Below are 23,793 nucleotides of genomic sequence, written 5' to 3'. Positions count from 1 at the left end.
AGGACATGTAGGAGTGGACATGACAGGAGATAATAAGTAGGGATTGGTAGGAGAATATGAATTAAAGAACAAGACAGTGTAGTAAACATGGGATATTTGCTTCAGGAAAAGTTTCACTGAGATTGGTGGAAATCAGGAATAAGGTATGAACAAAAATTGGATAAATTATGTCAGAGATAAATCAGGAGAAGGGCCAAAGAAAAAGGTGAGAGTATGCTGCAATAAAACCAAGTATGCAGATGAGAACAAACCAAGAATGGCGCTCATTGGCACAAAGTTGTGCTGTTTATCATCTCCCTAGTTTGCCTGGCAGGAGACAATGCCTTGGACATCTTCCAGAAGCATAGAGAAAAGGAACAGAAGAAAGATAGCAGACCTACCGGTGAACACCCACTCTTATACCTCCCCCAGTGTCCCATATCTTCCCAGCTCTTGTTCTATTTGTGCCCCTATTTCTTCCCTAACTCTTCTCCTTCTGCTAGTTGGAGTATCTGGAAGGAAGGGTTACCCCTGAAAATAGCTGCAGACACAGAGAATGATCTGTCCCCAGACATGAGATTCCATGAGGGGAAGAGGCTGGACTGTGAATGGATAGCAAAGACAGGGTGAGGAGAAGGTGGAATGCAGTGGAGGCTAGTGGACCCCATATCAGGAGGGATTTGGTTACTTGATGTTTCCTCTGATGCTGTCCAAGGGCTCTGGAGGTAGTTTTCAAACATGTTTACACTCTGCTGACATCCAGGACCTGCCTGGAAGACTTTTATCAGATATTTTGGGGCCAGAAGAGCACCCTGGCTGTTCAATGTTCCCCCAGGCCTCCATGACCCCTTTTGTTTTCCTAACTCATCCACTGCACTTGAGAGTCCCTCATATCTTCTTGCCAGATGAGAAGGAATTATAACTCATCATCTCAGAGAGGCCTGAAGATGAAAACATGAGGGCTAGGCAGGGTGTGATCATATGCCTGAATTCCTGGAATAGAACATGCAAGAGAGGAATATTCAGGTAACTATCCTTCCTCCCATGCTCCATCACCACCCACAGAGAAGTGCTGGCAAGAGTGCCAGTTCCTCAATGGTGGCCAACCCTATGTTGCTGAGACACTCTACTTCTCTGCCCTCCAGGCTGGTGCTTTCCCCAGGGACGGAGGAGCTTGGTGCCCAGTTGGAGAAAGAACTCCGGGTACTTCATCCCATACTCAGTTGTTATCTCCTTGGCACTGTGGCCCAGAGAGGTAGTGAAGTTGAGAAACCAAATATGTGTCAGAGGGAGGAGCACTATCTTAACCTGCTGCCTTTGGTGCAGAGTGCTATGCTAGAAAATCTAGAGAGGATAAAATATGTAGGGAAAAACATTTGATGCTGGTGAGTGTCAAATACAAATAGCAGGTGTTTGGGACATGAAGGGAAACACGTCCTGGGTATCTGGACAATGGGAGAACTTAGTATGCCTGGGGTGCACAGTAGATTGGACAGGTATGGTCCAAAACCACCTCTGCACAATGAAGGATCTGTTCCTGAGGAGCTTTCCCTCACTGGGCCTCTTGCCTCACAGTAAAATGAGATGATTTGGACTAAGTGTTCTTGATGCTTCCTCTGGTTCTGCTACTCCAGTGGCAATAGTAATGTAAGATAATGGAATGTCTTTATATTTCTTTTCCTTTGCCCTGACACTGCGGGGCAGACTTCCAGTCCTACCCACATATATGCTTCTCCTTTCCCCAGAATGGTTCCCTGTTTGAGGTTGACTTCATCATGCTGGGTGAATTTCCAAGCAGTGTGATCCAAGGAGAGAAGCAGTACCTGGCTGCTCCCCTTGTCATGCTGAAGATGGAACCCAATGGGAAGCTGCTACCTGTGGTCATCCAGGTGAGGTACCCTGAGCTTCTCACCCATAACACTGTTCTCTGTTCATCTTACCTGCTGCCCAAGGACAGAGAACCCTGACTCCTGCTTTCTTTCCATCCCCACCCTGACCTCATTCCATGAGAACTGTCTTCTTATCAAATCTCTCCTTTCTAGTTTTCAGATTGGTCACTACTCACCTGGGCATACCTCTCTGAGAATCACAATGGCCTCTCTTGGTTTTCATCCTGAAGATACTCAATCTATTTTGACCTTTGAATTCAGTGACCATCCCTTCTTTCTTAAACATCTCTTCTCCCATTTTCACTCCCATTTGCACAGCCATTGATACGTACTATTAATTTCTCACTCTCACCTTCTTTTTTCCATTCCACAACCCAAGCTTAGACACCCATCCCATTTCCCCCAAACCACTGTTAGGGCCTCTACACCAGACTCCCTGCTTCCATTTCACCCACATTCACACAGGCTATCATGACATTTACGAGGTGCCATGGCTAGTGACAGGCAATGTGGAACTATCCTAATTCCTCCTACTTCATTTTAACTTCCTCAGAGGCAACTGCTTGACTTCAGTCATTTCTGTTTCCCTCAGAATACTGAGCATGGTGTCTTGCATATGGAAAATGGTTAATGAATGCTGGATTCCTCTTTCTTCTAGCTCCAGCCTCCCACCTCCAGCTCTCCCACCCTAACACTGTTCCTGCCCTCAGATCCTCTACTTGCTTGCTCCTGGAAGAGTCTTCGGTTCAAAATTCAGATTTCCAACTGCATGAGCTCCAGTATCATTTGCTGATTACTCACCTGCTGGGTGCGGTCATTGCAGTTGCCACCATGAGGTGTATCCCAGGACTGCACCCTGTCTTCAAGGTACAGGTTCTACCATCCAGATTCCATTTTGTACCTCAGAGACAGAATATAACCAGTTATGTGGGAATTAAAAGCCTAAGTCTTCTAGATGAGACCATGACATAGATGCTTTGCACTCAACAAGCATGGTTATGATGTCACAGCACAGAGTCTTCATAGTGTCTCATGAACAGGGTCTCACTGAGTTGCTTATTGCATTGCTGTTGTTGAGGCTGGATTTGAACTCATGAACCTCCTACCTCAGCCTCCTAATAATCCATTGGGATTACAAGTGGGTGGCACCACACCCAGCTTAAATTCTTTTTATTTTGAGATAATTTTAGATGTCCGTGAGTTTAGAAATAATACAATGATACCTCCTTTGCCCTATGAAGTCAAATACTTCGCATTAATTAAGCACATATTGTAACAGTTCTCTGAAATTCTCTGGCAATGGGTCAGGAATAGAGTAGGAATATAATTTGTTAAAGCAAAGTGTTACTTCTGCCTTAGGAGATTTATCTTTTGTGTGGAAAGGCAGACAACAATTTCTGGAATTAAGACAGACAGAGAAAGAGAGGTGCTATAGTATTGATGGAGATGTTCCACCATAACTGAGGTAGTCAGATAAGCAGAAGACCAAAGGGCAAACAGTCAAAGAGAACAGCAGGAGAGCAGAGCCTGACAGGTCACTTGAACCTGCCCAAGAGTGAAGTGGATAAACAACTGCATTTTCAGGGTGGTTTCAGGAGAGAGACATGCTTTTAAGATGTGTTACTTGGGGCTGGGGCAGGAGGATTGCAAGTTCAGGTCAGATTCAGACCCTGTCTCAAACTAGAAATTAAAAGGACTGAGGATATAACTCAGTGATGAAGCACCCCAGGTTCAATCACCAGTACAAAAACAAACAAAAAAGACTGAATTGTATTTCTGCTGGGAGTTTCCACCCCAACCCTAATCTTGGCTGTAGTCATTTTGGTTTCTGGGGTTACAAAAGCAAAGTAATTACTAATATAGTTCACAGGATCTTATATTTGATGATCTTATGACAGTTGTATCACCATGTTCTGTCTAACTTGAATTATTTAAGTACATTTTTACACTTTAATCCAATTGACAAATGGGCTAAGGAAATGAATAGACACTTCACAGAAGAAGATCTACAAGCAATCAACAAACATATGGAAAAATGTTCAACATCTCTAGTAATAAGAGAAATGCAAATCAAAACCACCCTAAGATTCCATCTCACCCCAATTAGAATGGCGATTATCAAGAATACAAGCAACAACAGGTGTTGGTGAGGATGTGGGGAGAAAGGTACACTCATACATTGCTGTTGGGGTTGCAAATTAATGCAGCCACTCTGGAAAGCAGTGTGGAGATTCCTTAGAAGACTTGGAATGGACCCTCCATTTGACCCAGCTATCCCACTCCTTGGCCTATACCCAAAGGACTTAAAATCAGCATACTACAGAGATACAGCCACATCAATGTTCATAGCTGCTCAATTCACAATAGCCAGATTGTGGAACCAACCTATATGTCCTTCAATTGATGAATGGATAAAGAAACTGTGGTATATATATACAATGGAATATTACTCAGCCATAAAGAATGACAAAATTATGGCATTTGCAGGCAAATGGATGAAATTGGAGAATATCATGCTAAGTGAGATAAGCCAATCTCAAAAAAACCAAAGGTCGAATGATATCACTAATAAGTGGATAAGGACACATAATGGGGGGAGGGAGGGGTTAGTGTTAGGGTTAGAGTTAGGGTTAGGGAGGGGGGCAAGAATGGAGGAAGGAAGGACTGTATAGAGGGAAAAGAGGGGTGGTAGGGGTGGGAGGGGTGGGGGGAAGGGAAAAAATAACAATGAATCAAACAACATTAAATTATGTAAATTTAATGTAAATTTATGATTACAAAATGGTATGCCTTTACTCCATGTACAAACAGAGAAACAACATGTATCCCATTTGTTTACAATAAAAAAAACCAAAAAATTTTAAAAAAAATCCCTATTTACTAGGTTGGTCCCCTCCATTTGTCGCTACCATCAGTATAACAACCTCATCCATTGCAAACAACTGCATTGTTGTCAGGACCCACCAGAGGTGTCATTAAAGGTCACATGGGCAGGCTTTGCATTCAGATTGCCAGCATCTGAGTACTGAATCTTGACCTCAGTACTTACTCAGCTGTGTGCTTTGGGGTCCTCATCTCTGAATGGAGATAATAGGTTTAGGGTTGGGGTTGGGTTGTTAAGGCATTAAATGACAAAATGTGGTGTCAGAAAAGTGATGATTTTGTTCTGTTCTTTTGGTTAACATAATTAATTATCAGCCTCCTCCACATTACTGTTAGGGACTCTGATTTGGGTTCTTTATTCCATTATTTTGGAGTTCTTATGTTTTCTGTGATGCCAACATCCCTCCATGAATTTCCTGAAAAAACAGTATGAGGGGCCTTGATGCCTTAACACCAGGAGTATCACATCAATCTTTCCCTTGGACCAGCATCAAGCAACCCAAATGCCACAAACTGTGTGAATCTGATTTATCAATCAGGTTGTAATGAGGAAAAATCCACCTAGCATAAAAGTAAGCATATGTTAAAGACAGGTGGCCTTCATGAAGAGACATGTAGTGCCTAAATAGGATCGGGGACAGATTTGATGGTTTAAACAGGTAGCTTGATGTGGCATCTCTAATCCTTACTGAAGGATCAGACCTTAAAAAAAAAAAAAAAAAGGAGAATGATGTGTAGTTGGCGGTGTGGTTTTTTAAATGAACACATGCTTGTTTAAGGTATTATGGTGTTAAGGGTGTATTAAGTTCACAGTTATATCAAAAGTTAAGGGGCAGATTCTTTAAAAGGCAACTATGTTCAAGGTGAATATAATAAAGGCAATGATCTCAAGGACTTATGTGTGCCAGGCAGTGTTCTAAATCTGCTGCTCACTCACATGTGGAAGCAGCACTGCAGCACCTGAGATAAGACACCCTGTCATGCCCCTGGTAATCGAAGAAGAGATTGACAGAGGGTGCATTATGTTGCCCAAGTTTCAAGGTGAATATTGAAATGTGAACTCAAACCCTACTCAGTGTGGCTCCAAAGGCCAACTGTCATGGAAGTTGGAGGATATGGGAATGATCATTCTCTGAATGATCAGAGAAGCAGGAGACCAGACTGTCAAGATACCAGAAGGGACAAAAGCATCAGGAGGAGAGTAGGACACCATGCTGGGTGCCAGACCCTACAAGAAAGGAGCCAAGCATGGTGTCCATTAACCACCCCTCCAATCTCCTCCACCCCAGCTCCTGACACCTCATGTCCATGACACTATGGAAATGAATACCTGGGGCCAGATCCAGTTTGACTCAGATGAAGGAATATTTGCAAAAGTAAAGATAAAACTGAATGTGGGGTCACCTGATCATCCATCTCTTCATGACTTCTTGCCATTCTCAAGACCCCAGACCAACCTGTGCAAATGTCCTGATTCTTAAGCCCATGAGCCTTGTAAGGGACATATAGATGACTGTAAATCCGAACAACCCATTTTTGAATCCCTTATGTAATAGCCGATTATTCTGTCCCTCAATCTAGGACTCTCTCATCCTAGGCAGTGAGCACAGGTGGAGGTGGTCCTATAGATTTGGTCCGGTGGGAAATGACTCAGCTGATCTATTGCTCCTTCTGTCCTTCTGATGACCTGGATGAACAGGGCCTGCTAGGAATCCCAAATGCTCTCTAGGCTCATGTTGTCTTACAGCTCTGGGAGATCATTGCCCGGTGGGTGAGATGTAGCTAAGTAATGTGGGGGAGGGAGAAGGAGGGTGTGGTTCTGGCCTGAGATCATCATGGAGCAAAAACGAAGGACTGAATCCAAGGGAGAGATGAGGAAGAGTGAGGAGAAAGTGGGTGGAGTCTGCAAGCAAAGAGGGTAGGAGAGAGGTAGGTAATGGAGGTGAGGAGAGCTGTGAGTGGGTGAACCACAGGTTCTGGTGGCATCAGGATTATGTTAAGAAGAGTGACTAGCAACCATGGTCAGTTTAGGGAATTCCTGGAACTATTGACTTATGACTTCCTTTACACAGTTGTGTCATAACCTGGGGAATGTCCCAAAAGGCAAGTCTCCTAGGACCTGACCCAGGTATAGTCAACTGGGCAGAGGCCAGATTAGAGAAGTAGAGGTCAGAGGCTGGAGTCTTCTGCCACCAGAAAGCTCAGTTCCCTTCTCTGGTCAGGTACATGGAAGGGATAGTCTACCTCTTCTACCAGAGGGATGATGTTGTGAGGGGGAATCCTGAGCTGCAGGCCTGGTGTCGGGAGATCACGGAGGTGGGGCTGTTCCAGGCCCAGAACAGAGGTAAGATCCATCTCAGAGACAGGAGCTTCTTGGAGACTCTGCCAGAGCCTCCTCCCAGATCTTCCCCTCTGGGACAGAACTTCTTGTTACACCTCTCCCTCCAAACATAGCCTGCTAATATTCAGAACAATTCTAGATCCCCAGGATTGTTTTCTTAAAGACACTGGTCATCAATGCTACTCCTGGTCCCACTCCAATCACAGATACCCATAATGTGATTGCCACGTTCTGGGAACTAGCCAGTCCAGAGCCAATGAAGGGTTCTGTCCAGTTCATGCTGGAGCTCATGTTCTGTCTTCATGGTCCCCTATTTTCCTGCCTGAAGTTATATACAGGAAAAGTTTCACACCAAAGCTTATAAGGACACTCCACCTGACTTCCCCTCCCTTCTCTTCCTGCCTGTGATTCTCCACCACGCACAGAGGCCCAGGCATACTGCACACTTACCAGAGTGCAAGGGTATTTCCAGATGCAACCTCAGTACCATATGTGCTTTGACTCAAACCTGATTCCATGCCCTCATCCTTGGGACTCAGGTTTCTCTGGCCAATTTGTCCACCTCTCTTGGATCGAGATCCTTCTTCCCTTCCCTGGTTACCTTTTTTCCATGAATATAGAGGATTTAGAATACGTACTTAGATATATTCTTTAACCTCTGGCTCTCCCATTATTCTTCCTTATCTTTCAGTGTTCTCTGTACCTCATTAGTTAAAGGCTATGTGCTAAACTAATTTTAAAGTACTGGTTTTTGTCTCTTCCTCTTCCTAGTTGTGCCACCTTGAATAATTTAATTAATCTCTTCCTCTTTGATTTTTGGTTTCTCTGTCTCTAAAATGCACATACTGTTTTCATCCCCTCCTCACCACTTATCTGACAGAACTTTTGTGATGCAAATGAAATGTGTGACAATGCTGAAATGTGTAGGCTGCATATTGCGAGTTGTTTGATCATGTGCTCTAACCCACACATTAACACCTCCCCAGTATGGTCAGCATGGAGCCCCTGACATACAGTAGATCACTTTGGGCTGGTCATTGAGTTTTTGACTGACTTACCATACTAATCATTTCTGTAATTTTGATACTGAAATCACCTAGAAACCACATCAGACACGAAAACATGCGAGAGATTTTATTAAGCAAACCGGCAGTGTCTCCCTGCAGGGAGAGAGAGAGAGAGTGTGCACACACAAGAGAGAGAGTGAAAGCCAGGAGGAGAGAGCATGAAAGTGAGGAGGAGAGAGAGAGAAAAAATGGCAGGGGACATATTCTTAAGTAGTTCATGGGATAATAACATACCAATGACTGATGAGAATGTTCACAGGCTGAGGAGTGGACCAATGACTGCTGAGAATGTTCGCAGGCTGATGAGTGGACCAATAGCTGGGTGGGATGTTCACAGACAATCTGGGTTGCAAAATGTTGTGGGGGAGGGAGAATAATAGCAGATCTGATGTCAACAGATACTTTGACACTTTGGGGACTTGCTGACCCTGAAGGTGCTGCCTCTCCCAGGGCTAGCTAATTCTCTGTATGCATGTCTTTTCTGTGCTAACCAACCACCCCAGAGCCCACACCCCTAACTAATTCCATTTATGAGCTCTCACACTCCAGGACACAATTCTGAGGTCACCATTCCAGAGGCATCGTCAGACAGGTAGGGACAGCCACTGCACCTCAAATGTGACAGAGTGATCCAAAGCAGCCAGTCCTAAACCTGCCTACTCTATCTTGCCCATTCCTTATTGTGAAAACCATAACAGAGGCTCCTTTCTCCAGTTGCCTCTATTCCCCTCTGTTCCCTGACAGACTCTTGTACTTCCTTGTGTGGCCCCCTAAGTTATGGCAAGTAACATTCTTTCAGGATCTGTAAGTATAAAAAACCATCTTCTCAATGGCATCATCTCTTGGCCCGTTGGCCTCATCACACCTGAATGACAATGAAAATAGTCAGACATGGTGTTGCACACCTGTAATCCCAATGACTTAGGAGGCTGAGGCAGGAGGATAACAAGTTTGAGGCTAGCCTCAGAAACTTAGCAAAACCCTGTCTCAAATAAAAAAGAAAAAGAACTGAGGGAATAGCTCAGTGGTAAAGCACCCCTGGGTTCAATCTGAAGTACCTTAAACATAAAATAAAATAATGAGATGATATTTCAGACACTCACCTGTAAAATAAGTGGAGTGGGATAGCTGATATTTGAGCTACTTCCTGTGTCTGAAGTGAGACAATAACTTCTCTTTTCCTAGCATTATTATACAGCCATCTATAAGCACTGCCTGGAAATAAGAGGGCATTGCTTCTGTGTTGTTGATTGCTTTTAGGGAGATGGGAATTTTATTGAAATAAAATAGACCAAGAGAAAAAATATATAAGTCATAGGTTGACAACTTAAGGATTTTTACTAAGGTGGCCCATGTGGATATTAACCACTTGGATCAAGAGTCAGAACTTTATCAGTTCTCTCAAAATCTCCTCCTGTCATACCCATCCAAAGGTAATTACCATCCTGACTCTTAACAATGCTAGTTGGTTTGATTTGATTTTAACTTCACATAAATGAAAATACAAGCTCGAACTCACCTGATTTCATTCTCTGAACAATCTGAGAATTATGCATGCTGTTGCATATAGCATGGACTTCTTTCTTTGTCACTCCTATATAATGTTCTATTATGTGAATGTGGTACAACTTAGTTTTCATTTCTGCTATTGATAAAAATTATGGTTGTTTCTAGTTTGTGGCTATTAATATTATTGCTGCGGTGAACACTTCTGAGTGGGATTTTTGTTTGTGCCTACCTAAGAAAGAGATTAATGAATCACAGTGTACATGCATGTTCTGTTTTAAATAGTTTGTGACAGTTTTTGAAGCAATTGTACCAATATTCATTCCTTCTGCCATACGATGAGTTATACCCATTTCATTTTCTCTTAAGTGTATCACAAAGAATTCTATTATATCCTCTTTAGCCATATGGGTGGGTGTGTAGTGCTATTACATTTTGTACTTAAGTTGTATTGCCCCAATGACTATTGGAGTTGAGTACCTTTTCATAGAATTAATACCCACATGGATATGCTCTCTGTGAGGGGACTTTGCAAGTATTTTCCCATTTTGTCTAAAGGATTGTCTGTCTATCTTTATAACAATGATTTTAAACACTTTTATATAAGGACATATTTCACCAAGAAAACTCTTCTAACTCCTTACCCTCCAAATCTTACCATAAGAGCAATAAGCTACCATATACTGAAGGGAATTTCTATAATCACCTCACTAATAAGGTAATTATTATTATATTATTATTGTTATTCCCATTTTCAGAGAAAAATATTAAGGCTCAAGGAAGTTAAGCAATTGGTCCAACTGATGCAACTGGTCAGCAGCACAGCCAGGACTGGTACCCAGGGATTATTCTACAGCCTGTGCTCTGGACCATAGAACTCCCAGCTTCACAGATGCTTGTCAGCTAGACTTCCTAAAATACCTCAACTAAATTATGAAAAACCCTACTTGACTTTTCATGTGCCGTTTTCCTGTTTTACTTCTAGTCTTACCACTGTCTAACATTTCTCATTTTATTTTGTTATTTTTAATTTCCTTCAATTTTAGGATCGAAAAATAATACATATTATAGCAACTAAAAAAATTCATAAAAAAGTGAAGTTGATACTTAAAGTTATAAGGAGAACACATTAAGTTTAGTTAAAGATGTTCATAAATGATATAAAGCTAAAAAGTTCTGCAATTATTCTTATCAGTACGCTGATGAGCAAAGGTAGAAAATAGAACTTACAAAAGTTTGTGGGGAGTTTATTAGTGTGGGAGAAAAAGAGCCTGAGACTGCAAGTCAGGACCCTGGGCTCTGTTCTGCTGACTGTGTCATCTTTCTGTTTTCCTAGCTGTGAAATTTTGAGCAAGATGCTTAACTCCTAGAGGTTACTTTTCACTACTTGACAAAAGAGGGTTTTGGGTTAGGTTATCTTGGAGGATCCTTCGAGTTCTGACATTCAGAGACTGCATATTCTCAGGGGGACTTTCAGCAAGTTAGGTGGCTGTAGTCTAGTGGCTCTTTCTCTTATCCAAGTTCATTAAACATTAAGATGGGTCCTAATCAGTGCAATCTGGGGATGCCGGCAGCTTAACAGCAGTGGAGTTCAGCTTCCAAAGATATGACAACATCAAATAGCTCAATGCCCAGAAACTTGGAAAAGGAGTAGTTTACACAGACACCACAGTCTCTGAGCAAACAGGGTAAAAATGTGTCCAATGGGATCTCCACAGGAAGCTATGGTTTCATCTCAAAGGAAAAAAGTCTTCCTTTGCCTTTAAAGCAGAGTTGGGATGGGGAGATCCTGTGATCAATCCTGTCAGTGACCTTTTGCTGCCTAGCACACTTTCCCAGATCTTAGTGGCTTAAAGCAACACTGGGTTGGTTAGGCAGTTTCTCTAGTCTGGACTGTCTTTGCTGGTTTCTCAGTGCCTTGCTCATGCATCTGGGGTGAGTTGGCAGATCAGCTTGTGGCTGGATGATCTGGGATGGCCTCAATCTAATATCTGGCAACTGGCAGGCTGAAGGCTTGAGCTGCATGACTATTGGTTGGGGTGTCGAGTATGATCTTTTAGTATCCATCAGACTAGCGTGGACCGATTCACGTAACAGCCATACAGGGTTCCCGAAAGCCACAAGAGGGCAAGTCCGAATGCCTAAGTCTCTTTCAAGTCTCCTTTGTGACACAAAAACAAGCCACCTGGGCAACCCAGATTCAAGAGATGTGTGACTGATGAATGCAAAAAGGGAGGGTGGAGTGTCCTTGAGTTAATGTTCCCCATACCTGTGGTAGGGATATAGGGACCATGATTTGTAAACTGTGTTTTCCAGTCTGGTTTGTGGCATTCTCCCTTGGGTATATCATTTCTTAACATATTAGAGTGCCACACTTACTATTTGAGAATTTCCTGTGACTAGGTTGTGACCTTCCCAATACCAGTTCCATTAGATAGAATAGAAACTGCCCTCACACAAAGAAGGGGAACAGCTCACTTTCAGTTTTCATGACTTTGGAGTCAAAGGATTTCCAAAGACAGAAGTCCCGGTGAACACAGGGGGCTGCACCATCGGAGGCTAAGGAATTATGTTCCCCACAGACACTGAACTACACAGTAGCTGTGTCACCATAATTACATCTTTTGTCAACAATTTCATACTTATATGCATTTTAGCAAGAGATGATTATCATTTTAAAGTAAATCATATATTTTGGTCTACAATTTTCTTTCTTTTAATCAATAATCAATAATTTGCATTGAAGATTCTTCCATGTTATTATTATTTAACAGTTGACAAACTGATGCCCATTTGAGTCAGTTCCATTGCAAAACACGCTGTAATAACCACCCTTGGCAAAAACCCACTGGGAGGTTGTGAGCCTGTGTTTCTTTGAAATGTGGAACTGCCAGGTCATAAGATCTGCACAATTTAATAAGTAGATACAGTAGATATTATAAAACTACCCTTTCAAGTGTCTTTACCAATTCAAATATTGGTCAGAAGGGAATGAGAGTACCTCCTTTTCCTATACCATCACTTAATATCATCAGATTCAAAAAGGTTTCCCACTATGATTTGCATTTCTCTGAATACTTTTGACATTGAACATCTTTTTCCACTTTTAATGGACATTTGTATTTCCTACTCTGTCTTTGTTTTTTTAAATGGAGATTAACAGAAAAATAGGATTTGATTTGGGTTGTTTATTTGGCAACACTTTTTCTTGTATGTGTGTTTTCTGGTATTGAGGAATAGCTGAAGTGAATAAAAAATTTGAAAAAGCACCTAAAATTATAAGCGTGACAAATATGACCTAGATTTCAATTACTACTTCAATTTTAGTGGTTAAGTTTTACACACACACACACACACACACACACACAGGGATATACTTTGGTGTGTTAAATATATATATATATATGTGAATGTACATGTATATATATATATAGATATATATATGTAATATGTAATATATGTATACTGTTATGATTTGGATATGAGGTATCCCCTAAAAGCTCCTGTGTTAATGCAGGAATATTCAGAAGTGAAACAACTAGATTATGAGAGTTTGACTTTGATTATCCTAGTTTGAATGGACTGAGTTGGTAGTCACTGTAGGCAGGTGGGGAGTGGCTGGAAGAGGTGGGTCACTGGGATTGAGCCCTGGAAGGGTTCACCTTTCCTGAGGCCTCCTCCCTCTCTGCTTCCCAGCTGCCATGTCCTGAGAAGCTTCTCTCCACTATGCCCTTCTGCCATGATGTCTGCCTTGCTTGGTCCAGAGGAATGGACCCAGCCAACCATGGACTAAGTTTTGAGATCATGATCTAAAATAAAATTTTCCTTCTCTAAATTGTGCTTGTCAGATATTTTGGATATAATAATGACTAACTCACACCTATGTATGCAAATACCCAAAATTATGGAAACAACTCTCACCCACTCCTTACCTTCATTGAATGGATATATACAATCGAGAGCATGTTCTATCACTTTTCTCATTTGATCCAAAATATCAGCTCATAGAACACCTTGGGGTTGGGGAACAACTTCTATACCTAGGTACATAAGGGAAGATAGTAATATTACATAAGCATTAGAATGTATTGTGATATTAAGCACTTTATTAAATCTAGAACCCCATTATTATAAATATTGAAATGTTAGACCAGTTAGGATCATGGAAAGCATCTGAGACAGAACATGTGGCAAAAAATAAAGCAAAACGTTTATGCATTTAAATATGGACAGTGATAAATGCATAGTGAATGAAGACTGGAGGAGAACATGGAAAAAAATTCCAGACATGTTTGAGTAGTTAGAATTCAGGGCTATTTTTTTCTTTAAATTTACTTCAATATGATTCAAGTATTTAAATATCATAACATAGCAACAGACGTAGACAAACCTGCAATGACAACATAGTAGGCGACCACAAAGAGAAATTGTCAGAGACCTAACATTTAGCTCTAACAGGAGGAAATACATCTAGTCAGTCATAGAAATCTAGCAATATGAAGCATGAACTTAAGTTAGCATGCAATCTATGTGACTTTAGGACAACATTCTTATATGTAATATTAATCCATTCTGACAAGATAGTGCAATGGTTCTTATTTTCTGTAGAAAAATGTGTATTTCCTTCTAACCCCAATAAAACTATGCTTGTACTATCAGCTCTAGTTCCTGTAGCTCTCAAGCATTCGTCCATGTACCCACAAAATACTCTTTCTCCACCTGTTCAAGTCTCCCACAAAATCATCCCTCCAACCATGAACTTTCTCCATTTATCAGTGTTTACTATGTATATCACCCATATTCATTCTCTTCCACTCAACTCAAATATATTCTTTAACCCATCTATTTTCACATTTCTATTATTTTCCAATTCTAAAAAATTCATTATATTGTATTGTGCATAAACTTCTTGTGTTGTGTACAGGTATTTATCTAAGTATATGGTATCATAAGTGGGGCTAAGGTATGTCTCTGTGCATAAATGATTTGTACAAATATATGAAAATTGTGTTCATGGATATATCTGGGTGCATACTGTAGAAGACACTGTTGTTTGCCTACCCCAAATGCATTCCATCCTCCTTCCTTCTTATACAATCATAATTTTGGTTGAGTATCCAATATTTGAGGTAAATGAACTTTTTCTTGGCTTAAGAGTAAATATCAAATAGTTTAATTCATGCATAGTAATCCAATTATCCTGATGATTTAACAATGGACATGTGATTCAGTTCTGACAAAGGGGCCGAAACAAAAGATAAGTAGGGCAATTCCTGAGTGTTCCTTCCTCCATTAGATATTGTCATATTGGCATATGATACTTGGAACTACAGTGGACCCTTCATGGCCTGGGGGCACCTAACAACATACCAAGTAGATAAAAAGAGCCTGGTCCCTCATGGCATTGTTAGGTTGTTATGTATAATAATATGCATTATTGTTTAAGCCATTTGGGGTTACTGGTAGTCAAAAGCATTCTACATATTCTTATTTTGGAGGGAGATGGAAGGTGTGGTTCAGGCAGTCCTCTATGGACAGGGAGAAGCTATGGACTGTGGCGGGCGGAACCCGGGGCCCAGGGTTGCGCCACGTGCATCCAAAGATGGCGACTGGCAGAGAGCAAACGGTGTTCTGAATATGCATGGAGAATGGCAGGAAGCATTTACAATTGGCTGCATGATAATCCATTCAGCTGCCCAGCACATGGACAGATATACTTTGTATGTATGCTCCAGCGAGTGACTGCTTGACCTTTAACAGGATTGGATGGACATATCTGGTTACAATTGCTTATGCATGAGACTGCTTATATATTGAGGGTGTTATTGGAATAAACGGGAAGCTGCTTCATGAACTTCTAAAGAGTACGTGTCTTTTGTCCCGCTGGTTGGGCTGAAAGCATGAGAAGCGGCTTTCCATAAGCGGAGCCGCTTGGAGCCACCGGCCAAGAAGCCGCAGTGTTTCCTAAGAGCAGCACGAGCCGCTTGAAGCAGCCCGTCAGCAAACAGCAACGGCTTTCCGCAATGGACTAACTGGTAGGAGTGCATGTTTCCCTCAGAAGGGCCAGTTATTAAAGGTTTGTTTTGGTTTTTGGCTTGTTTGCTTTTTGTTTCTGTTTTCCTCATTGTGGGTGCAGAACAATAGGTTTCCAAACCCCAAATTAACTTTGACACAAGATCTCATATCAGAGCAGAATACTAATAACCTTGGCATGTTCAGGAGTGCAGTTGAAGAAATAATGGTCAAAAATAACCATCTGAATCTCAAGTGAGACCACAGTCAATCTAGATAAGTTAAGACTCTGTGTGTGTGTGTGTGAGAGACAGAGAGACAGAGAGACAGAGATAGGCAGGTTGGTGGAAGGATATGGAAAGAGTGTTGGGGAATGATCCTGAGGCTGGCTGCAGCAAACTGCTTCTTTCTGGGATAAAATTTATGGAAAACAATCATGTTATATTTCAGTCACCTTGGCAGTAGAATGCCAAAGGTGGTCCCTGTAGGTAGCCTGTGGAAGTTAAAGGAAGTTTATGTGGGCAATACTCTTATTATAAAAGGTTGACTCAGAAAGAATGCCTCTTGTGATCTTAAGTGCTTTTTTTCCAATGTGTATATGACATAATAGATTTCAAATATATTTCTGGAAGGAGAACATACTAATATTTCCAATTATTTTTAATGCACTTAATACTCCCTCATAGTGAAATGTTTTAAGGCTTTGGCTCTATTTGTAAGGGCCAAACTTATCAGCAGATATTTGTTGTAGCTAAAACAGCACTGTCTATAAATATCATAGTCTAAGGCTAATCTTTCAAAGTTTGGAAGTCTTACACTTTTGGTATCAAAGAGAACCATAATCCCTATTACTATTATTTTGTGGTGCCAGGGATGGAACCCTGGGTTTTACACATGGTAGACAAGCACTGTACCACTGAGCTCTGCACCCAACCCTATCTCATACGGTAAGGTTTTGGTTAATTACATTTATTACAACTCTGTGCCTATATTTGGATATTTAGTGTTCTCCATTATAATTAGTAATTAATTTCTTTCCTTAATTATGTACCAAATATAAAAATACTTGAGTAACAAGGATAATTGTTAATTTTTCATTTGCTTATATTATTTGCCATCTTGCTCCTAAATTTACTATTGGTTAAAGCATCTGAGATCTAACAAAAAGGATCTTAAGTTGTAATAGAAATTTTAATTACAGTATAGTTTGCAAATAGTTAATCATGCTAGTAGGTCTCACAGGAAAGAGAATGAATTACTCCTAATATGGCCATTTATCCCTCTGTGCAATAATGACCTGCTTAATGTCTATCTTCTCATTAGATACTAAGCTCTTTGAGGGAATTCTGTGTGCCTTGTGCATTACTATTTCCCCAGCACCTAGCACAGTGCTGATCTCTAGTAGACACACAATAAATATCTGTTGAGATTACAAATTTTTAGAGTAATTAATTCTGTGGAGTTAGAGAGAAGGTTCTATAGAAGGTGACATTTCACTTAAGTCTTGGGAATGAGAAGAATCTGTCAGACTCATTTGAAGGGCCAAACATAACAGCGAAGGAGATGATATGATGGAACCAGAAAGCTGCTCAGAAATATTGAGGGAATTAAGTATAGTGTCTGCCTGGGGTTAATTTGCTTATTATCTCATAATGATAAGCCTTAATGATGTGCAAGGTAGCTCAAATATTCTTTAATTTTTCTTGGAGTTTCAGGTAGGTATATTTTATTCAGTTATGCCAATAGACTTACCAACACGATACATGGCTATAGAACAAGTGGTTGTGTATTCGAGGGAAGGATGCTCAATAAGATAAACACAGCAAAGTAATGGAGCCAAAGAAGTCTGAGAAGAATTTTTAAAACATCTTTCTTATTATGTAAAGACCATATGTTTTGTTCTCTTTGCTGCCATGGAGTCAGTAATGCCTTCATATTCTTTTCTTCATCAACCGAGATTAGTTTATGAAACTCTCTAATACTCAATGTGATAGCTTTGAAAACATACAAAGAAATTGCATATAAAACTGAATTACATACAGCTTTCTGGGTAAAAGTACATTAAACAATTCTCCAGGGCCATGACCAAAGAATTGGAAATAAATTTTCTTTCTGAATGGATGTGGTTATTTTTGTTTTCCTCATTGGTCACCCTTACTATTTAGCTTAGTTAGTCTCTTAAGGACTCTGTTTCTATCCCTGTAATACAGATGTCAGGTGATTCCCCTTTGTCCTGCTTATTTGAATGAAAATTTGAGTCACCTCTCTTGGTTTTGATAACTAGGAGTCCACCTTGGGGCTTTTCCATGTCTGGCCACCAAAGCATTCAGCTCTCTTCAAGGAGCAACACAGAATAGCTGCAGAAGGTTCTCCCCATCAGAACCACTACCTACTGATTGTCCAGAACTCAAGGGAAACAAAACTAATAGTTAACCCTCACACTGGGTAGGCATTAGTCTAAATGCTTTGAATACTTTTTCTCACTTAAAGCTTTTAGGAGCCATATGGGGTGAGTATTGTTATGGCAATTTTACAACAAGTTGTTTTCAGAGTTGAACTTCTTGTTTAAGGTTAGTGAAGGAGAAAGCCAAGATTTAGACCCAGTTTCTGGCTACAAGGGTCAAACTTTTCCCACTAAACCATTTTAGCTCTCAGGAAGGAAGAACATCTATTATATAAAATGAAACACACAATCCATTATTTGTGGTTTTGCTTGTTTGGTATTTTCTAGCATTTTGTCTTTAGTAAAGGCGCTGGAATGCTGAATTTTTAATCATGAAGATTCTTAAAATGATTAGCCATATGAAGTACATAACAAAAGATTTGAGTGTGTGTTAGATTATCTCAATCAAATGTTGACAAGGGCAGGACTAAAGGGAGACAATGTCTTCACTGCTGGAAATGACAATTTTTTAAGCTTCCTTAAACCCTGTAATTTTGATATTTCAACCGTACCATATAAAGTTCTGATGTTCACTTTCCTTTTTTTTTCGTCAAATAACATGATTTGGTGGCACCGGGAATAAAATTTATGATTTTATAGACACAAGAATCCACAAGGGTGTTATTGTTTTGTTCACCATATTTGCTATTTTAATTGCTTCTTCTTTTCTCCTGCCTGTCACCACCATCTCTTGTATCTGGGCATAACCTCCCATCCAGCTTCCCAGCCTGGCTGTGGAATAGACCCATTCCTCTTGGACCTTCCTTCCTGACCCTGTTCTGGTTGTTTCACATCTAAAATTAACTTATGTAAACTTATAAATTAATAACATTGACATTACCTTAATAGAATGAAACATCAGAATTAAAAAGTCATTCCTGAAATCTTCAAGAATAAGGGTGCCCCCCATGTTGGAGGTTGTGTTGTGAAAGTCAAAAATGATGTCATAGGAATCTTCACTACTTTTTGGGCCAAATAAATGATTTATTTCTTGAGCTCTTTTCACTTCATACGGCAAATCCTCTGGCATCTTTTAGCTATTATTAGCAGAAAGAAAAAGACTAGCAATATCTATGGCTAAGATAACATAAATAGTCAACAAGAATAAAGTGTACAAAGAACCAGTTGCCGAACCTTTAATATGGAAAATTTTGTGAGGGGAGTGAAAACAACTAAAATTTTGTATATGAATTTTTTTTTTTTTTTACCATTTGTTTCCACATAACTAATATTGCACTGGTATTCATGCAAAATAATAGGTTCATTATGTGGCTAGTCACAGGTTGGACATTTCAAACAGAATTTACCATTTGATTTCAACCTTGAACAAAACTTTTCTATTAATCTTATTTATAGTTTCTTTGTGGTTATAGTGCACTTGTTATTTATTATGAGGATAGATCATTAAATGCATCTTCCACCCAATCTTCACTGTGGCTAATTCAAGTTCTAGAAACATAGTCAAACTCAGGAGCTCACATCATCTTAATGTCAGGTATTTTTAATTGAGGCTCAACAGGCATCAGTGGTCCAGGGACAAGGTTTATAGTTCCCAGTCTATAAACACTCCAGAAATACAAAAACTTGCAGGTACATGTGTATATATTTTTGTGGGACAAGTGTTAATAGTTATTAGAATAGTCTCACTTGAGTTTCAATCTAACCCCTCCTCAGTTCCTGAAATTGTCAGGATACATTTTTTCATGCTATGGGACAATGGTTTAAATTTCTTTTATCTTCTTAAATCATTCAACCACATTTTCATGTAATTCCATCTCTTTCTATTTCCTGACTATTTTTACTAGTATCTTCAAGGCACCTACAGTTTGTACTTTAGTGTTTTCTATCTAGAATGCAGTCAAGGAGGTGGATTAGCCATTTTGCAGTCATGAAGTAAAAGCCATGACTACAAAAATGTTCATGTGATGAAGAGCACAGTGGGAAGACAGAAGCAACCTGTGGCACTGATGATATCATGAAGCCACCCCACCAGTCCTGGACAGCCTTCCTTTGGACTTGATATTTCAGAAAAAGAAACCCTGATTTGATTAAGCTACTATGTTTATATTTCTAACCAAACACAATTTCTAAAGGATAAATATACATGTATTGTACATGTACATATTATATACAGATATTATACATATTATACATGTGTGCACACACAAATATGTGTTTTAAAAGTTAATTCATGAAATAATCCCATGAGGCTGCCCCCCGTCCTTCTTGCTTCTACATCTTTCTACCCCATTTGAGTAAATGGCCCCACTGCCCACCCAGCGGCTCAGAGTTTGCGTTGGAAGTTTTGAAAGACAATGAACATTTCGAGTTCCCATGCCTGGAGTACAGGTACCACTGGAACAGTTCCAAGGGATGAGGCTGAAAGAATAGACAGGGGCGAGACCCCAAAGGGCACTATCAGCTATACTATGTCGCTTAGATCTGTTCTGAAGAGGAAACTTTAAACAAATTTTGACAGGGGAAAGGCATAAGATTTTCATGTTAGGATGACCTCTATAACTAACATAAGGGAAAGCAGAAGGGACTGGAGCCAGTCTCAATGTAGAGAAAGTCTGTGAAGTGGCTCCTGCAACTGTCTGCAGGAGAAATAAACTAAGGTAGTAAAGAGGGAGAGAAAGCCTGGATTTGTGAAGTTCTTGCAAAGAATATTTGTAAGGCCTTACCCACTAGACACAGGGGTTGAAGAACTGTTATTTCTATGGGTGATTTTCTATGGTGAGTGACAGTGTCCTTACTGAGATGAGGAACATAGGAAAATAAATTTGGGGGGTTAGGAAAAGATAATTAGTTTGTCTACAGCATAAATTTTCATATCTGCTCCAAGAGAGAACTGACTTACTTCTGAAAAGTATTGTGAATAAGAAGCAGAATGTGAATTCAATTTAAAAGACTTCTCTCACTGAAAGGCATACTTATGGGTGGCCATAATAAGACATCTCACCCCAGTTCATTTTAGCATTATGTGGGAACTTAATATACTGACAAAAAAACGTTATTCTTCAACAAATTACTACTTGTACTATAATACATATAATAGCCATTTTAGGTTAATAAATGTGTTGTTATCACCTCAATCATAAAGCATTTCAAAAATTAAAATTTATGCTAGTAAAATTACGATTCAATACCAAAAGTATGTCTACCGTATAACTGCCCTGCAACCTATTTGTACTAAATAAGATATTTGTACTAAAAGTAGTATTCATCTTTTGTTCCATAGTGATACTAATCCTAGGAACTTCTCTTACTCAAATTAGTGTATCAGAAAATAGGTACACAAAGGAGTGCAGTTAGTTGTTCCTGTGCATGTCTCACATCTTGGTTAGCAGTCTACCAACTCCTTGGGAGGAAAAAATATCTTATACAGTGTTGTACTCCCACAGTACATGGCACAATGATAAAAGATGTTTAATAATATTTTTAGATAAATGAAAGAAAGAAGTAGAAGAGGCTTAAACAGTGGTAGCTATCAGGACATAAACAAAGGCAACAATAGGATCCATCCAGAATATTAAGATTAAATATATTGCATGCAATGTATTGTAAATCAGGGGCAAATTCAGAAAGTTCAGGGTGTCTTTGGCTCTCATTATTTAATCCACCAATGAAGGTAAATACATCTATTCCTCAGGCCACAGAGTGGTCTGATGTTTTCTGAAAATGGGTACTTATTCACTCTTTGATTCAACAAATATTAACTGGAACATCATATTTTTCTTAACTAGAACTTTATGTGCTACCATAAACAGTTGCAAGAAAACACTGTAGTGAATTTCCCACACAGCTAACAAGTATGTACATACACACTGGTCAAACACTAGAATTAATGCAAAGGATTATTAAATCTGTCTTTCAAGATATGATTTAAAAATAAAGCCTTTCTTACATATTTTTATAGTCTGCATACGATATATTTGCAAAGAAAAATCAAATAATGTGGTACTTTAAAAAGTACATAAAACAACATATGAATGCCCACTTTCCACAACTGTGTAATTCACAAGGCAGCATGACTAAAAGTGAAAGGGATGTTACTACATGTACAAACACGAATATTCATGTGTATTCATTACATACACATATGGGTACGTGCTCTCTCTCACACACACACACACACCGCATTTCATATACAAGTATGCACACTATACAAAACATGTTCTTACCCAAGATTTTCAAGGTCAAAAACGCAATTCAGATCACAGTCAATATATCTGGCACACTTCTTCACAGCTCTTGGATTGGTAATAAATGGTTTTACTTCCATCTCTGTTCTCTCAACCTCAGGGTCATTCTCTAGTCAATGCTTAACTAGAATACTCCTGTGAGCTCATTCCTGTGAGTTCCTCCAAAGATAGCCATCTTCTTTATAGGCTCTTCAGTCATGTGATGAGAGATCATTTTTCAAATCATTTTATCTGATTTCTGCAATTCAGAAGAGAGAAGATCAAAGGAAGCTTAAAATTCTAAGAAAAGTTTAGAAATTTAAATTTAAATGAGAATTTAACTAAAGTGCAAAGTGCAGTTCCCTGGAGTGGAGGACTTTAAACATCTTCTGTTACAAGTTCTGAGCTCTGTATGTTACATAGAAACTCCCCTCTGTAGCCCTGTCCTTTACCATATTTGGATTAAAATATGCAAAGTTCAACCAGAGATACAGTTGTTAACTTCTAACTCCCTCAGATGGTCAGTAGATTTAAGTACAATAATAAATTGGCATCTTCTACCAGTATAAAAAGTCTGTATTCCCTTCAGATAGAATGCTATCCAATGGAGCTTTCATGATCACTTATAATGATAAAAATAGTTCATACATTTCTAATCCTCCAAAATTAAAAAATTTCAAAAGTGGCTCATTGAATATTTGTTTCCACTGGCATTAAACAAAATTCTAAAGTGAATCTAGTCACTTTTCATGACCTTAGAGCATTGAGTCTCATGCCTATAAATAGTAAAAGGCAGATGCTCAGAGCCTCCTCTTGAACCAGCACTCTTTCTCTTGGAATTCTTTCGCACAGAGACACAGGACCCAACTGGTGATCACTGGGTCTTGAGAACCTACTTTGAAACATCCCTTAATTTCTTTCTCATGTTGTTATTGGTTATTCTCTGTCAATTTCCTTAGGAATCTTGCCTAAATAACAAAGGACAAAAAACTGTTAGTATTTTCAAGTCCTTTTAATGAACAAAAATGTCTTGGGGACATACTATAAACATTGACACATGATATGAGTTTATAAAGACACGGCTTCATTTACTGAACAGCAATTCCTCTCCACTGGAATCTGTTATGTGAAAGGGCTTCTTATTAGAGGAAATTACCCAGAATACGAAGATGATTACATTCCTTTAGAGAAATGACTCTGAGCCAAATCTCATTTGATTTCATGCTAGATCACCCAGAAAGTCAAATATATTCAAATACTAAAATTCTATATATTAGTAATACCAGGCTGTTTCATAGGAGTATAAGAACAATTCATTACAATTGCAGAGTACTTAAATTTACAATGTTCTTCCACATACATTGCTTCAATTTATTCATATATCCACTTTGTAAGATGGGACAGGTTAGGTACTGACATCTCCATTGCAGGAATAAAACAAAGAGAGGTTAAGCAACCTGATTTAGTTTCCACAACTACATAAGAGATA

At 39.5% G+C, this 23,793-nt stretch overlaps 1 long non-coding RNA gene and 1 pseudogene across 4 annotated transcripts in view; one reads left to right on the top strand and one right to left on the bottom strand.

The window, feature by feature from the left end:
* LOC306656224 (polyunsaturated fatty acid lipoxygenase ALOX12-like) overlaps positions 1 to 2,674 on the top strand; it is a 421,309-nt pseudogene extending 418,635 nt beyond the window's left edge. Inside the window, exon 7 of the transcript XR_013767020.1 lies at positions 1,725 to 2,674. The product of XR_013767020.1 is annotated as a polyunsaturated fatty acid lipoxygenase ALOX12-like (transcript). The remainder of the gene's footprint in view (positions 1 to 1,724) is intronic.
* The window catches only part of LOC306656245, a 528,984-nt gene extending 506,365 nt beyond the window's left edge, over positions 1 to 22,619 (bottom strand). Inside the window, exons 1-5 of one of the 3 annotated variants that reach the window (XR_013762451.1) lie at positions 22,305 to 22,619; positions 18,962 to 19,157; positions 13,598 to 13,705; positions 8,394 to 8,501; positions 2,670 to 2,769 (exon numbers count right to left, since the gene is read on the bottom strand). This is a non-coding gene — a long non-coding RNA (uncharacterized lncRNA). The remainder of the gene's footprint in view (positions 1 to 2,669; positions 2,770 to 8,393; positions 8,502 to 13,597; positions 13,706 to 18,961; positions 19,158 to 22,304) is intronic. The other 2 variants (XR_013762452.1, XR_013762453.1) reach the window with 2 other exon arrangements.
* Positions 22,620 to 23,793: the final 1,174 nt, after the last annotated feature.

Source organism: Sciurus vulgaris (genome assembly GCF_902686455.1).
Source record: "Sciurus vulgaris genome assembly, chromosome: 3".
NCBI lineage: Eukaryota > Metazoa > Chordata > Mammalia > Rodentia > Sciuridae > Sciurus > Sciurus vulgaris.
The sequence above is the reverse complement of the archived record's forward strand: the minus strand, read 5'-3'. Positions and strand labels throughout refer to the sequence as shown.